We start from the raw sequence: 16,783 nt of genomic DNA on the forward strand, positions 1-16,783 counted from the left end.
GGGTGTACAGCAAAGTTGTACACCTCCTACTGACAGTCACTTGAGGGGCACCACCCCCTCCCCATAAGTAGCCTGGTACTGTTTTTTTGTAAAACAAAACATTTTATTAATGATGGTTGCTTTAAGGCGTAGCTACCTGATCCTCAGAACCAGTATTAGAGAGGAGGTGGAGACATTATTGACATTTGCTAAATTTACTTATTTATTTTTGCTTGCTTTTGGTTTGCTTTACCTAGCAATGTAAATGAAAAAAAAAAACTACTTAAAAATGTAGTGGAAATAGAAGGGTTTAATCACTGGCCTAATTGTGTGTCTAAGTTTTATTATTCTTGGACTCAAATCATAATAACAGAAGATATGGAAAACAATGAATTCTGGAAAATACTGCCTGCTTTATAAATCTTGTCCCCTATTCAACATATTGCTACTTTTAAATTGTGCCGTTGGGGAAAGAAATTCTTCAATGTCCAAGTTTATAAACAGAAAAAAACACTGACAAAATGTACATATAATTGGTCCTTTAAAGGTCGTGTTCAAAAGCTCGTTGATAATATTTCCATTTATGTTGTATTACACAACTTGCAGACAATATTCTACTTAAGTAATATTTTGTGTAAAAAACCTCCTAAACAGCATAATAATTAAATAAATTGTTTAACATATCTATTGGTCTATTGGTATGTCTAGTGTGTCTATTGGTATGTCTAGTGTGGTCTGAGGTGCTATCTCAGAACTATTGGAGGGTCAAGAGACCCCAGGGCTCTTGAACAGAGCAGAATTAAATGTAATAAGTGGGTTTCACATTGGAGGAGGCCACAGCTTTGGTGTTGTGGGGGCGACCCCACTGATTTAGGGGGTAAACCAACAGGTTTTGTGGTGGTATATGGCCCTTGTCAACCGGGGGGTTGGACAAGCAGTCCATGGAAAGTGGATGGGTAGGGCTGTCCCTCCCCTAACCTCAGGTACAGTTATGAATAACCGACGTGCCCACTGAGCCAATAAGCGGCTAGTAGTTAGCATTATGAAATGGAAGGCCCAAGAAAAGCCTTGTGCTGGGTGGAACGAAAGGGGAGGGGCAGCTGCCCTAAGTTATGTTTAGTTGGCAAGGTGGTACTCTGTGACGTATCCATTTACTGAGTAATTATGTATTTAGTGTTTTATGTTATAAAGTTGCAGTTTAAAGATTTATGTATTTATATTTTAATAAAGCTGTGGCCTATTTTAATCCAAAGCAAGTCTTTTGTGGTTAATTTTGGGAAATAAGTGTCACGGTAATATACCCCAACACGCAGGAATAGTACAGATAGTCAGGAGACAAGAAACCAGGGTTCGTCTTACCGGACCTTAGAATGGCCGGACTTGACGAGAATAAGCAAGACAGAGTCTAGAACAAGCCGAGGTCTGGTACACAGAGGACAAAACAGCGGATAAGCGAGCAAGGATAAAGAGAGAGCGGAGTCAGGAACAAAGCCAAGGTCAAGCACCAAAAAACCAACTGAACGATACAAGCACTAAAGGGAAACTGGACAGAAACCACGATAGGGCAATGAGTAAGGGAAACAGGTGAGTATAAATACCCTAAGGTTCACTTTGATTGGCCCCTGTCATATCCACGCCCCCAAAACGTGAGTGTATGGGGAATGTGGCCTGACAGGGGCCAATGGGAGACTGATTCTAATTTAGTCTCCCACTGTCCCTTTAAGAGCGCGCCCGAGACGCGCGGCGCGCTCTTAGTGTCGGGCGGGACACGTGACCGCTTCTCGCGGTCACTGCCCGCCTGACTGATCTTATTGTAGGCTGAGCCGCGCGCGGCTCGTGCAGGAGCAGGACCGCGCGCGGCGAGAAGAGAGGACCCCGGCCGGCCCCTGGAGAGGGTAAGTACCGCTACAGTACCCCCCCCTGAAGACACGCCCACTGGGCGGGGAGGAGCAGGCCTGGCAGGAAAACGAGCGTGGAAAGAACGCACAAGGCGAGGAGCGTGAACAGCGTCAGCGGAAATCCAACTGCGTTCCTCAGACCCATAGCCCTTCCAATGTACCAGATATTGGAGGCGACCCCGAAGCAAACGAGAGTCAATTACAGCCGCCACTTCAAACTCCTCATGGCCCTCCACAGAAACCGGAGGAGGAGGAGGGACATGCCGAGTATAACGGTTGCACAGGAGGGGTTTTAACAAGGAGGTATGAAACACGTTAGGAATGCGTAAATTTTTAGGAAGATCCAATGCATACGAGACAGGATTAACCACATGCAAGATACGAAAAGGACCAATAAAATGAGGGGCCAACTTCATAGAAGGCACGCGAAGACGAATATTGCGAGTAGAAAGCCAAACCCGGTCTCCCACAGCATAGGAAGGAGCCGCCCTGCGATGCTTGTCTGCCTGAACCTTCTGGCGAGCAGCTGAGGCCACCAAAGAACACTGAACCTGCTCCCAAGTATTACGTAGACTAGCCAAATGTTCGTCCAGAGCTGGCATGCCCTGTAAGGAGAATGCAGCTGGAAGAACCACGGGATGCCGGCCATAAACAACGTAAAAAGGGCTGTTAGCGGAGGATTCATGAGCAGCATTATTACGAGCAAACTCAGCCCAAGGAAGAAGGTCAGCCCAATTGTTCTGATGGTGGGACACGAAACAACGAAGATACTGCTCTAGAGATTGGTTGGCACGTTCAGCAGCTCCATTAGACTGGGGGTGGTAGGCTGAAGAAAACGAGAGGGAGATACCCATCTCTGTACAAAACGATCTCCAGAATCTGGAGATAAACTGGCTACCCCTATCGGACACGATCGAAGTGGGAATACCATGCAACCGAAACACCTCCCTGGCAAAGATAGAGGCAAGTTCCCTGGATGATGGCAATTTGACAAGAGACACAAAATGAGCCATCTTAGAAAAACGATCCACAATCATCAGGATGACAGTTTTACCATTAGAGGGAGGTAATTCAACAATGAAATCCATGGATAGATTGGACCACGGTCTCTCGGGTATGGGCAACGGATGTAACAACCCACAAGGAACTCTGTGGGAGGACTTCATACTGGCACAAGTGCTACAGGCATTAACGTAATCGGTGACGTCCTTGCACAAGGAAGCCCACCAGAAATATCTAGAAACTGCTGAAAATGTCTTAGAAATACCAGGGTGTCCGGCAGTTCTAGTGTCATGATATAATGACAAGATGTCTCGTCTCTCCGGTATATCAACGAATAGCTTATCAGCAGGCCTCTCCCCAGGAGCCAAGTATTGTTTAGCCTGAATAGCTTGTAAGAGAGAAGACGAAATGGAAAGAACAGTAGTCGCTATTATTCTGTCAGGCGGAATGACAGGGGTAACATCGACCTCGAGTTTGTCAGTAGTCTCGAATTGTCTGGACAGAGCGTCAGCTTTAGTATTACGATCACCCGGTCTGTATGTGATTATGTAATTAAAACGAGACAAAAACAGAGACCACCTGGCCTGCCTAGAAGACAATCTTTTAGCTTCACTAAGGTAAGAGAGGTTTTTGTGATCCGTTAAAATGAGGATGGGATCCCTAGTACCCTCTAGCAGATGTCTCCATTCCTTGAGCGCCAAAATGATAGCAAGGAGTTCACGATTGCCTACATCATAATTCCTCTCTGCTTTGGACATCTGTCTGGAAAAGAAGCCACAAGGGTGTAACGGCTTTTCAGGTGAATCTCTTTGAGACAAGATAGCACCTACCCCTATCTCAGAAGCATCAACTTCAAGAATAAAGGGCAGTGAAGGGACAGGATGCTGTAAAACAGGAGCAGAGGCAAATGTAGCCTTCAAGAATTCAAAGGCCTCGAGTGCTTCTGGTTTCCAGACATGAGTATTACCATCCTTCTTGGTCATTCTGGTTATAGGCGCAACAATGGCAGAAAACCCTTTAATAAAACGCCTATAATAATTAGAGAACCCCAGAAAACGCTGAATGGCTTTCAACCCCTGGGGTAGAGGCCATTCCATAATGGCAGACAGTTTCTTGGGATCCATACGAAAACCCTTGGCCGAGATTATATAACCCAAGAATTGGACTTCAGATTGATCAAATGAACATTTTTCGAGTTTGCAATAGAGACCGTTAACCAGAAGAGTTCTCAACACTAATTTAACATGCATGTGATGAGTCTGTAAATCAGTGGAATAAATCAATATGTCGTCCAAGTATACTATAACGAATGTATGTATAAATTGACGTAGGACATCATTAATAAATTCCTGAAAAACTGCTGGGGCGTTACAAAGACCAAAGGGCATCACAGTGTACTCGTAGTGGCCACTCCTGGTATTGAAAGCGGTCTTCCACTCGTGATCCTTTTTGATACGTATGAGATTGTAAGCACCCCTAGTAAAAACTGTGGCCTGTTTAAGCCTATCAAATAGTTCTGTGATCAAAGGTATGGGGTACGCATTTTTGACGGTGATTTTATTTAGGCCCCTATAGTCAATACAAGGCCTTAATTCGCCATCCTTCTTAGATACAAAGAAGAAACCCGCCCCTGCCGGGGAAGAGGATCTTCTTATAAATTCCTTCTCGAGAGATTCCTTAATATATTCCTCCATAACCAGATTCTCCTGAGGAGATAAAGGATATATTCTCCCTTTGGGAGACATCGTGCCAGGTAATAAATTAATTGCACAATCGTAAGGCCTGTGAGGTGGCAATCTTTCAGCCTCCCTTTTATCAAAAACAGACTTAAGAGATAGGTACTGAGAGGGTATGACCGTAGGCACGGGAGGAATATTAGTAGAATTCAAAGGGGTGACTTTAACAATACAAGACTCTTGGCAAGAATCACTCCAAGAAACTATTTGTCCTGACTCCCAATCAATGGTGGGATTATGAGTACGTAACCAAGGATACCCTAACACGAGGTGAGAGGAAGGAGAAGTAATGATCTGAAACCGAATGGTCTCAGAGTGTAACACCCCTGTAGACATATGTAGTGGAACAGTTTCATGTGTGATAGCTGGAGAGCATAATGGTCTACCATCTATGGCCTCAACGGCCAAGGGTGTCTCCTTCTCTCTGGTGGGTATGTTATTCTCCTTGACAAAACTGGAATCAATAAAGTTTTCGGCCGCTCCGGAATCAACCAGGGCTAGTATATTCCCTGCTATGCAGTTACTATCAAGGTGCAGGGAAACAGGAAGAAGTAATTTATTAAGAGGCAAATGTGAGGACTGTGATGTCACACCCAAGGCCAGTCCTCTATACGGTCTTAGGTGCGATAGTTTCCCGGACGCACGGGACATGGTGGCGTAGGTACAGGTACCGGAGCTGATCTGGATAACAGTGTCTGGATGGCTTGAGCCATTTGATCCATACGGTGATCCTGTTCTGCGAATCTAGCCTCATGAGTGGCCATCTGTTGACCTAAACCTGCGGGGTCCATGGCCCTATCGTAATGTCACGGTAATATACCCCAACACGCAGGAATAGTACAGATAGTCAGGAGACAAGAAACCAGGGTTCGTCTTACCGGACCTTAGAATGGCCGGACTTGACGAGAATAAGCAAGACAGAGTCTAGAACAAGCCGAGGTCTGGTACACAGAGGACAAAACAGCGGATAAGCGAGCAAGGATAAAGAGAGAGCGGAGTCAGGAACAAAGCCAAGGTCAAGCACCAAAAAACCAACTGAACGATACAAGCACTAAAGGGAAACTGGACAGAAACCACGATAGGGCAATGAGTAAGGGAAACAGGTGAGTATAAATACCCTAAGGTTCACTTTGATTGGCCCCTGTCATATCCACGCCCCCAAAACGTGAGTGTATGGGGAATGTGGCCTGACAGGGGCCAATGGGAGACTGATTCTAATTTAGTCTCCCACTGTCCCTTTAAGAGCGCGCCCGAGACGCGCGGCGCGCTCTTAGTGTCGGGCGGGACACGTGACCGCTTCTCGCGGTCACTGCCCGCCTGACTGATCTTATTGTAGGCTGAGCCGCGCGCGGCTCGTGCAGGAGCAGGACCGCGCGCGGCGAGAAGAGAGGACCCCGGCCGGCCCCTGGAGAGGGTAAGTACCGCTACAATAAGAGGTTGGGGTGGTTTATCAATGGTGAAGGTTTATGCCCATACACAGTTAACCCTCTACCTATGCACAAGACCCTAAGGAGCCATGCAAGGCTTAGGCAGAACAGGGACGTGTGAGGGGAGTGTATACAGAGGAATGTGGTAAAGTGGTCTTAAGATGTGGGTGGAGTAGTATGGGGTAGATGGGTGGGCTAGTATAAATAGGTTGCCATCTTACAGGATAGCAGCCATCTTAATTATCAGTTGGGAGTAGCTTCCCGCCATCCCACCCCCTTATTTGCTTCATGTTTGTTTGCCTGTGTGTTTTGTCCGTCACAGCTTGTCAGCCCAGTGGGCGTTGTGGGTGCCCATCGGCCATCGTGGAAGCCCAGCGGGCATATGGGAGCCCAGCGGGCATGTGGACACCGAGCGGGTGTGAGGCGGTATATGGCCCGTGTCAACCAGGGGTTGAACCAGCTGTCCGTGGAAAGTGGATGGGTAGGGCTGTTCCTTACCTAACCTCAGGTACAGTTATGGATCACGGACGTGCCCACTTAGCCAATAAGCGGCTAGTGGTTAGCATTACGAAATGCTGGATGGAATGAGGGGAGAGGGGCAGCTACTCTAAGTTATGTTTGGTTGGCAAGGTGGTACTCAGTGACGTATCCATTAATTGAGTAATTATGTATATAGTGTTTTATGTTATAAAATTGAAGTTTAAAGATTTATGTATCTATATTTTAATAAAGCTGTGGCCTATTTTAATCCAAAGAAAGTCTGTTGTGGTTCATGTTGGGAAATAAGAGGTTAAGGTGGTTTATCAATGGTGAAGGTTTATGACCATTCTGTAGCGGTACTTACCTTATCCGGGGGCCAGCCGAGGTCCTCAGTTCCCGCCGCTCGGGGCTCGACTGACGGCGGGCACTGACCGCGGGATGTGGTCACGTGTCCCGCCTAGCTCCAAGAGCACGCTGCGCGTCTCGGGCACTCTCTTAAAGGGGAAGTGGGAGCCGAAAATAAAAACGGTCTCCCATTGGCCCCTGTCATCCCACATTCCCCATACACTCACATTTTGGAGGCGTGGATATGACAGGGGCCAATCAAATGAAATGTTAGTGTATTTATACTTACCTCTCCCTTAACTCCCTGCCCTATCGTGGTTTCTGTTTCAGTTCCCTTTAGCGCTTGTTGTGTTCAGTTGTGATTTTTTGTACTTGACCTTGGCTTTGTATTTGACTCCGCTTATCTCTTTATCCCTGTTTTGTCCTGTTTGCCGGCTTACTGATTTCTGTGTACCAGACCTTGGCTAGTTCTTGTTTTCGCTGTCTCTTTGTACCCTTGACCTCGGATCGTTCCTGACTCTGTATTTCTCTCCTCTACGTCTAGTCCGGCCATTCAAAGGTCCGGTAAGACGTATCTCTGCTCTTTATTGTCAATTGTTGGACTAAATCTTGCGAGTTGGGGTAATCTACCGTGACATATACACAGTTACCCTCTACCTACGCCCAAGGTGCTTTTGGGTTGTTAGGTTACTTTTGGTTGCCTAACGGACGCTGGACATCGTCACTCTATTCATGGGGACGTCTAGCACTATAGTAGTCCTTTAAGTAATATCATGGGATTGACATATCCTTAATTTAACCCTCTAAGACAAGTATGTCAAACTCAAAGTCTAGCACTGGTCAAATAAAGAAGGTGCCGCAAAAAACAGCTTACATTTTCATAGAAAAGATAAGTACAAAAGCCCCCCCCATCATTCCGCTCTACTAAACCACAGCACCCTCCTCTACTAAATCCCATCCCCCCTCTATTAAATCCCAGTCCCTCCCGATATACCAAATGTTATTACCCCCCTCTAGCCAACAAGCAGACTCCATTCACATTGCTGCTGCCAAAGCAGCATTGCTGCTGCCAATGCAACCCTGTGCCAAAGTGGATCCTCTTACTACTTCTTGTACCCTTGTGAAGGTGGAGCACGTCAACGTCACGTTGGAACACAGACACACACAGACTCACTGACACACACACACACACAGACAGACACACACACACACACACACACACAGACAGACACACACACACACTGACACAGAAAGACACACTCATTGACACAGACAGACACACTCACTGACACAGACACACACACTCACTCACTGACACAGACACACACTCACTCACTGACACAGACACACTCACTCACTGACACACACTCACTGACACACACAGACAGGCACACAGACACACACACACTCACTGACAGACACACATACTCACTGACTGACATACAGTCACAGACACACACACACATACAAACACACACACACACACACACACACTTACACATACTTGCATACACTTACATCATTGTATTTATCCCTGGGGTCCAGTGGGGATCTTCTATCTGGAGATCTCCTTCTTGCTCCTCACTGCTCCCTCGCAAACGGCATCACTACAGAAGGCGCATGCAAGGGAGCAGTGAGGAGCAGGAAGATTGAGCTCCTCCAGCAACCTCTCCTCCCGGCTGGGTAACTTTTAGCAGAGTAGGCACTTGCAATGTGGAGAACACAGGTGCCTACTCTGCTTTAATACTAAGCATGTACTCATGGCTCGCTGGGCTGCAAATATGTCCACTGTGGGCCACATGCAGCCCGTGGGCCGTGAGTTTGACATGCTTGCTCTAAGGTTAGACATAAATATATTTATTTTTTAACTTTGGGTGTTCCGTTCTTTTTTAGATTCTCGGTTCCTCCTTTAAAATGTAAAAAATGTGATTAAACATTCCTTTTATCCAGTACTCTTGGCAGAATTTCTTTAACCAATATATAGACAATGCCACTTCTCAGGAATAGCAATATATTACATTGACAGACCAAGTGGACAGGGTAGATGCACCAAAACCACTTAATTAACATCTAGGGCAGTGATGGCGAACCTAAGGCATGCGTGCCACAGGTGGCACGCCGAGCCCACTCTGTGGGCACGCGGCCACAGGTCGCTGCAGGGAGGGTGCGCTCCACCGGCGCATCCATAAGGCGGCATAAGTGGCCGCCTTAGGGTGCAACGGCCCGGCGGGCGCAAAACCAGAGTGACCGGCAGCAGGTGAGCGCATAGCGCTCCCGCCTGCCAGGCACTCTGTGTAGCGTGGCCGAGCGCGCCGCGGTACATGCTTCCTGTACCCAGGCAGACGGAAATTAAGTGCTCACAGCGAGAGCACTTCCTGTCCGGCCGGGTACAGGAAACTGAGCTCTGCGGTGCGCTCGGCCAGGCTACAAGGTAGGAGATCAAGGACAAGTGGGGAGATGGGGGGGGAAGAAAACTGAGGGAGAGATGGGGGGGAATGAAAACTAAGGAAGAAAACTGAGAGATGGGGGGAATGAAAACCAAGGGAGAGATGGGAGGGTGGAATGAAAACTAAGGGAGAGATGGGAGGGGGGAAGAAAACTGAGGGAGAGATGGGGGGGAATAAAAACTAAGGGAGAGATGGGAGGGGGGAAGAAAACTGAGGGAGAGATGGGAGGGGGGAAGAAAACTGAGGGAGAGATGGGAGGGGGGGAAGAAAACCGAGGGAGGGATGGGAGGGGGGAAGAAAACTGAGGGAGAGATGGGAGGGGGGAAGAAAACTGAGGGAGAGATGGGAGGGGGGAAGAAAACCATGGGAGGGGGGAAGAAAACTGAGGGAGAGATGGGAGGGGGGAAGAAAACTGAGGGAGAGATGGGAGGGGGGAACAAAACTGAGGGAGAGATGGGAGGGGGGAAGAAAACTGAGGGAGAGATGGGAGGGGGGAAGAAAACTAAGGGAGAGATGGGAGGGGGGAAGAAAACTGAGGGAGAGATGGGAGGGGGGAAGAAAACTGAGGGAGAGATGGGGGGGGAAGAAAACTGAGGGAGAGATAGGGGGGTAACTGAGGGAGGTATGGGGGGAGAAAAGTGCGTGTGGGATGGGGGAAAGAAAACTGAGGGAGGGATGGGTGAAAGAAAACAGTCGGGGGGAGGGGGGACGACATACACACAGCCCCCCTGCCCTACACACATCACCCCACACAAACACACACACACACATCACCCCACACAAACACACACACACATCACCCCACACAAACACACACATCACCCCACACACACATTACCCCCACACACATCACCCCCCACACACACATCACCCCCCACACACACACATCACCCCACTTACACACACACACACACCACCTCCCACACACACACACACCACCCCACATCACCCCACACACACACATCACCCAACACACAAACACATACACTGTACCCCTCTATGCAGTGTGTGTACACTTCAGCAGTCTGTCTGTGTGTGTACACTCCGCAGTCTGTCTGTGTGTGTGTACTCAGCAGTCTGTCTGTGTGTGTGTACTCAGCAGTCTGTCTGTGTGTGTGTACTCAGCAGTTTGTCTGTGTGTGTGTACTCAGCAGTCTGTCTGTGTGTGTGTACTCAGCAGTCTGTGTGTGTGTGTGTACGCAGCAGTCTGTGTGTGTGTGTGTACGCAGCAGTCTGTGTGTGTATTTAGCATTCTGTGTGTGTGTACGCAGCAGTTTGTGTGTGTGTGTGTACTCAGCAGTCTGTGTGTGTACTCAGCAGTCGGTGTGTGTGTACTCAGCAGTCGGTGTGTGTGTATTTAGCAGTCGGTGTGTGTGTATTTAGCAGTCTGTGTGTACTCAGCAGTCTGTGTGTGTGTGTATTTAGCAGTCTACGTGTGTGTGTGTGTGTGTGTGTATTTAGCAGTCTGTGTGTGTGTGTGTGTGTACTCAGCAGTCTGTGTGTGTATTCAACAGTCTGCTAAATACAGACAGACTGCTAAGTACACAGACAGACTGCTAAGTACACAGACAGCCAGACTGCTAAGTACACAGACAGACAGACTGCCAAGTACACAGACAGACAGACTGCCAAGTACACAGACAGACAGACTGCTAAGTACGAGACAGACAGACTGCTAAATACACATACAGACAGACTGCCGAACACACACACAAACTGCTTAATACACACACAGAGATGTTAATTAGTTCGGACAACTGTATGAGTTTTTTTTTCTAAACTTAAACCTCAGTATTCAGGTTTAATTGCCGTTTTGGCACTTTGAGGGAAAAAAAATTGGCATGTATTACGGTTTGGGCACTCGGGCTCACTGATCTAGGGGTTTTGGTGATTAGCCGTGTTAATTTTTTCGACTAACAATTTTAGTTGACTAATATTTTTGAGATTTAGTCGGCTAAAACCAGACTAAAGCAAAAACAATTTAGATTACTAAAATATGACTAAAACGGCTTTTTAGTGAAAAGACTAGGACTAAAACTAATTTTAAATTTGCCACCAAAAAAAACAGAGGGGCTATGGAAGGGGCAAAAGAGACACACCCGGACTTGGGAGAGGGACACCTAAAGAGGCTGAGAGGGCACAAAAAGACAGAGGGACTGGGGAAGGGGCCAAAGAGACAGAGGCTTTAACTAAACCCATTAGATTTTAGTTGTGTCGATGAAAATCCACTGAAGATTTAGTCGACTAACCTCTACTGGAGGTTTAGTCGATTAATCCTAGACTAAAACTAAAATAATTCATATGACTAAAATACGACTAAAACTAAAATGTCTTTAGTCAATATACTATGACTAAAACTAAATTGTAGTTTGCTGCGAAAATAAACACTGGTGCTTAGAGCACCCTTTAATAACCATGTGTGAAAATACAGACATAAATCAAACAGTAAAGAACAATTTACAAATCTAATGATAATGTGAGTATTAGTGTTGATCTATATTTTAATCGGAGTACATTCCTATTCATAGGGGCTCAAAGTACGGAAGTCAATTGCCGCAGGTAATATATCAGGCGATAAATCATTCATCACAAAAGGAAAATATGCTGCAGTAAAAAAGAAATTCATATAAAGTGTGTTGATTTGTAAATATAATTATATTTTTATTGATTGTGTATAAACATTTTGTTTTAAATATGTAAATCAATGTATATGTGTTGTACATAAGAAGTAAAGATCCCACAATAGATGAGGGAAAAGCAGCCTTCCGTTTACAATAGGATGTGCTTGCTAATCCAATTGATCTATCTGGGACACCATACATATGCAAATGTGGACTGAAAGGGAATTAAGCCAATTAGGCATTAGATTAACTGTATAAAAACGCACATCAGTGAAGACTGACTTTAGCGCATCACGTCCTGACGAAGCCGTCCGAGAACGGCGAAACGCGTAGACAGACACGTAATCACGCAAAAGAGGAGGCGGAGCCTAAACACGAGCCGGGAACACGGAAGAAGGAACGAGTCCATACTCACCTGCCGACCCGACTTCAACAACAGGAGCTCCATTCAACCCTTGTGATTCAGGAGACATCACCCAGTGTGGGACAGTCTTGCTGTGAGCAAACGGGAATATATACCGTTATGCTCACCACCATTTCCAGTAAGCAGGAATTTGTTTTTACTGCTATTTAGCTATATTTTGGCTGTTTTTTATGAATTGTATGCAATAAATTGTTATTATTTTTATATCATACACACGTATATGAATTCATACCAGTCTATGCAGATCTGTACTATGATCTCTTGTTGATCTCTCTTTTTTTGCATGCTGTATCTGAAATTTGAGTCCTATCCAGCAAAGTCTAAGTATAAATTCATCTTTGTTTGGTGATAGGGGCTTATTCACTTTATATCGCTCCACTTCTTATACATTATACTACAATATTCTATATCTGGTGAAGGGAACACCTGTAGAAGTGTGGTAGCTGCTTTAATTAAATTGTACATAACTATATATGCCTAAATAGCTCTAAATCTTCACCTATATAGAGCTTGAGTATATTTAATTGCTCCAGTAAAAGTAATTTTATTTTTGGATAAATCATTCTTTGTACAACAGAGCAATATTCTCATATGCTAACAACCAACATGATGAAATTATGTATGTACAAGAAATCACAGTGAACATGGACTTTTTTCAATTGGTGCACTAACCAAGTGAACTATCGCAATCTTATGTTTATGTGAAACCAACATGAAATTTCCAGTTAGCGCAATGCTATGGAAAAAATGAAGTCTGATTACAGGAATTTAAAATAACACAAGTACAAACAATAAAACCATTCACATTCCCACCAGATTGCGACACTGGATTTACGACTAAGATTGTATCTGTGTCTGTATAAGGCCGCTGAGAAATTATTAGATAATATGCTAGCATCATCGATGTGAAGAATAATGTCTGTAGACACAATTATCAGTTATCTTATTAACACCCAATTATCTTCTGTGTTACTGGAAGTCTTTGGAAAACCGGATGTTATTTTACTTTTGCAATGTTTATATATTCTTCAAATGTACTGTTTCAAAGCACAGTTTCCTAAAATAATATAATTCTTTCAACATTATAACGTTAGAAAAGGGTAACATGCTTTTGGAAAGGAACACAAAGATGAAAGCAAACAGTTACTTAATTAGCTATTAAATGCTATTTTTTTTTTCTTAACGGCAGTATTTACTTATTGAATGAGCATTTTCCTATCTTCCTCTTCCTCTGCATTACCTTACATGAATGGTGGACACATTATCTCAGATGATTATATGAAGGAAATACAGTAGACAAGGACATTTCACATGACTTACAAAACAAGAAAAAAATATCTAAAACTCAAAATACGATCCCATTGCTTGCAGATGTAATTCTTCTTTGTAAGAAAATAATGGCTTCGGCACTCTCGTATGCCACACGTAAAATTTTTGTTCGCACTTTGATAGTTATGATTTTAAAAACAGAATCGGCTTCCTTGGTTCTCAAATTCAATCACAGAAATTACATTAGTTGCTAATGAAAACCATAGCACACAATCCTACAATGAGGTACTTATTACCAGAAGCTGTAAGCAAATGTTCTTTTAATTAACTACATCTATCTTTATTCAGTGTTTTGACAGAAAGTATAACAAAAACATACGTTTCGAAATACAAAAAACAATTTCAAAGTATGGAATATTTTTACGTTTAATAGAGGTGCCTACAAAAAAATTAACTGAACTTTCTGTTCATTCAAAATCTTAACATGATGTAATTGAAACATAATCCAGGAACATAAGGTAGTTGAAGTTAGCATGTGAGGCAGTTCGAATGTGCTCTATGACTTATGCTGTATCAGCAAATTGAATGCACATACAGTACTTGAGATGAGTAATAGTGATTATTCCAAACAGCAAATGCAGGGTTCGTAGTTCATGGACAGACAGACAACTTACAACCCCAGAGGGGCAATACTGTATCACTGCATGGGAAAACACATCTGTTTTTCTATTAAAAAAATATATCTTGATCAATCATCCACAGTACACACAATCACACACCAAAAGAGATAACACAGAAAGCCCAATGAAGGACCACTTACAGTTGTGCTTTGATGGGATGCTTCCAGTTCAATACTGCGTCAGATAGAACATCATTCAAAAATCGATCCTGATTTTGTTTGCCATAGCAGATACATCTGAAAACCTAAGGTTCTATATTTCTATATGTATATTCTATTTCTATATGTATATTCTATTTGTATATTCTATTATCTATATAGGAAATCTGAATACAAAAAGAGAACATACCATATTATGCCTGACCCTCAGAAAAACACACTCTGTTGCTAAACTTGATTATTTTAATGTATGAAAACCAATTAAGTAAAGAGTTTTCCATGTTCCTAGAGGTTTTAGTATAGTACTTATAGTATAGAAACTGCAGGATGGGATAATCAGATTTCACTGTAGTCATGTAATGTTTATGGATAATCAAAGAGAAGCAAGGGATTTGGCTAAGAAAGAGCGATCAAACAAAAGGAACTAGGGAGATTTCAGAGGATAGAGAAGGAAAATGTCCATACATTCTTAGCTGTGTTGTTCAGAGTACGCTTAACCAGGGCCAGATTAACATAGGGGTTGATGGAGCTGCAGCCCATTGATTGGAAAAAGTAATAATTTTTTTTGCTACTTTTCACATGCTCTTGCTTAAGTATGGAAATTTAAGAGGTATGTAGGGTAACAAAACTAGTGTGGATTGGCTGACAATGAAATTAGTTAAGGTAATGCTGACTTTGCACATTATGCAAATGCTCTTTAGTGATGTCGCGAACATAAAATTTTCGGTTCGCGAACGGCGAACGCGAACTTCCGCAAACGTTCGTGAACCGGCGAACCGGGCAAACCGCCATAGACGTCAATGGGCAGGCGAATTTTAAAACCCACAGGGACTCTTTCTGGCCACAATAGTAATGGAAAAGTTGTTTCAAGGGGACTAACACCTGGACTGTGGCATGCCGGAGGGGGATCCATGGCAAAACTCCCATGGGAAATTACACAGTTGATGCAGAGTCTGGTTTTAATCCATAAAGGGCATAAATCACCTAACATTCCTAAATCACAATGGATATGGATTGACACCTGACATATGACATATTGACACCTTGACATATGGATTGACACCTGTCCTCAGAGACCCTGATACACACTGACAAAGAGCAGAATAGGGACTGTTCCCCCTACATAGGGTCACTTGGCAGATATGGATTGACACCTATCCTAAGGATCCCTGATACACAATGACACAGAGCAGAATAGGGACTGTTCCCCCTACATAGGGTCACTTGGCAGATATGGATTGTCACCTGTCCTCAGGGACCCTGATACACACTGGGGGGGACCTACTGTCCTTCCCCCCACCCCCACACCTGCACGGTGGGTGGGGGCCATAAAAATAATGAGGGGGGACCTACTGTCCTCCCCCCACCCCCACCCCTGCGTGGTGGGTGGGGGCCATAAAAATAATGAGGGGGGACCTACTGTCCCCCCGGCCCCCACCCCTGCACGGTGGGTGGGGGCCATAAAAATAATGAGGGGGGAACCTACTGTCCTCCCCCCAGGCCCCCACCCCTGCGTGGTGGGTGGGGGCCATAAAAATAATGAGGGGGGACCTACTGTCCTCCCCCCTGGCCCCCACAACCCTGGGCAGTGGGTGGGGGCCCTAAAAAAACAATAAGGGGGACCTACTGTCCCCCCCAGCCCCCACCCCCGAGTGGTGGGTGGGGGCCTTAAATAAAAATCCCCCCCAATCAAAGGTAACTAGGGGTCCCCATGCCCCTAGTCACCCACCCCCCCACCCCAAAAGAAAAAAATGTTACCCCCTACCTACCCCCCTCACCCTAAAAAATTGTGAGGGGGGAATCAAATAACTAACCTGTAAAGAAAAATTCAACTTACCACTTGACGTCTTCTTTTTTCTAAAATATTTTTTCAGCCCCAAACTGACTGAGCTCTGCAGGGCGGGGGAAGGCTTATAAAGCCTTGCCACGCCCTGCAATTAGGCTAAGAACACTGATTGGCTGGTTTAAGCCAATCAGAGTGCTCTTTGTCATTTTACACAGCATGGGAAAATTCTAAAGAACTTTCCCACGCTCTGTAAAATGACACAGAGCACTCTGATTGGTTAGATTCCAAGCCCACCAATCAGAGTGCTCTTTGTCATTTTACACAGCGTGGGAAAATTCCAAAGAACTTTCCCACGCTGTGTAAAATGACACAGAGCACTGTGATTGGTGGGCTTGGAATCTAACCAATCAGAGTGCTCTATGTCATTTTACACAGCGTGGGAAAGTTGTTTGGAATTTTCCCACGCTGTGTAAAATGACAAAGAGCACTCTGATTGGCTTAAACCAGCCAATCAGCCTTCCCCCGCCCTGC

Source organism: Pelobates fuscus, chromosome 4 (assembly GCF_036172605.1).
Source record: "Pelobates fuscus isolate aPelFus1 chromosome 4, aPelFus1.pri, whole genome shotgun sequence".
In the NCBI taxonomy this organism is placed as follows: Eukaryota; Metazoa; Chordata; class Amphibia; order Anura; family Pelobatidae; genus Pelobates; species Pelobates fuscus.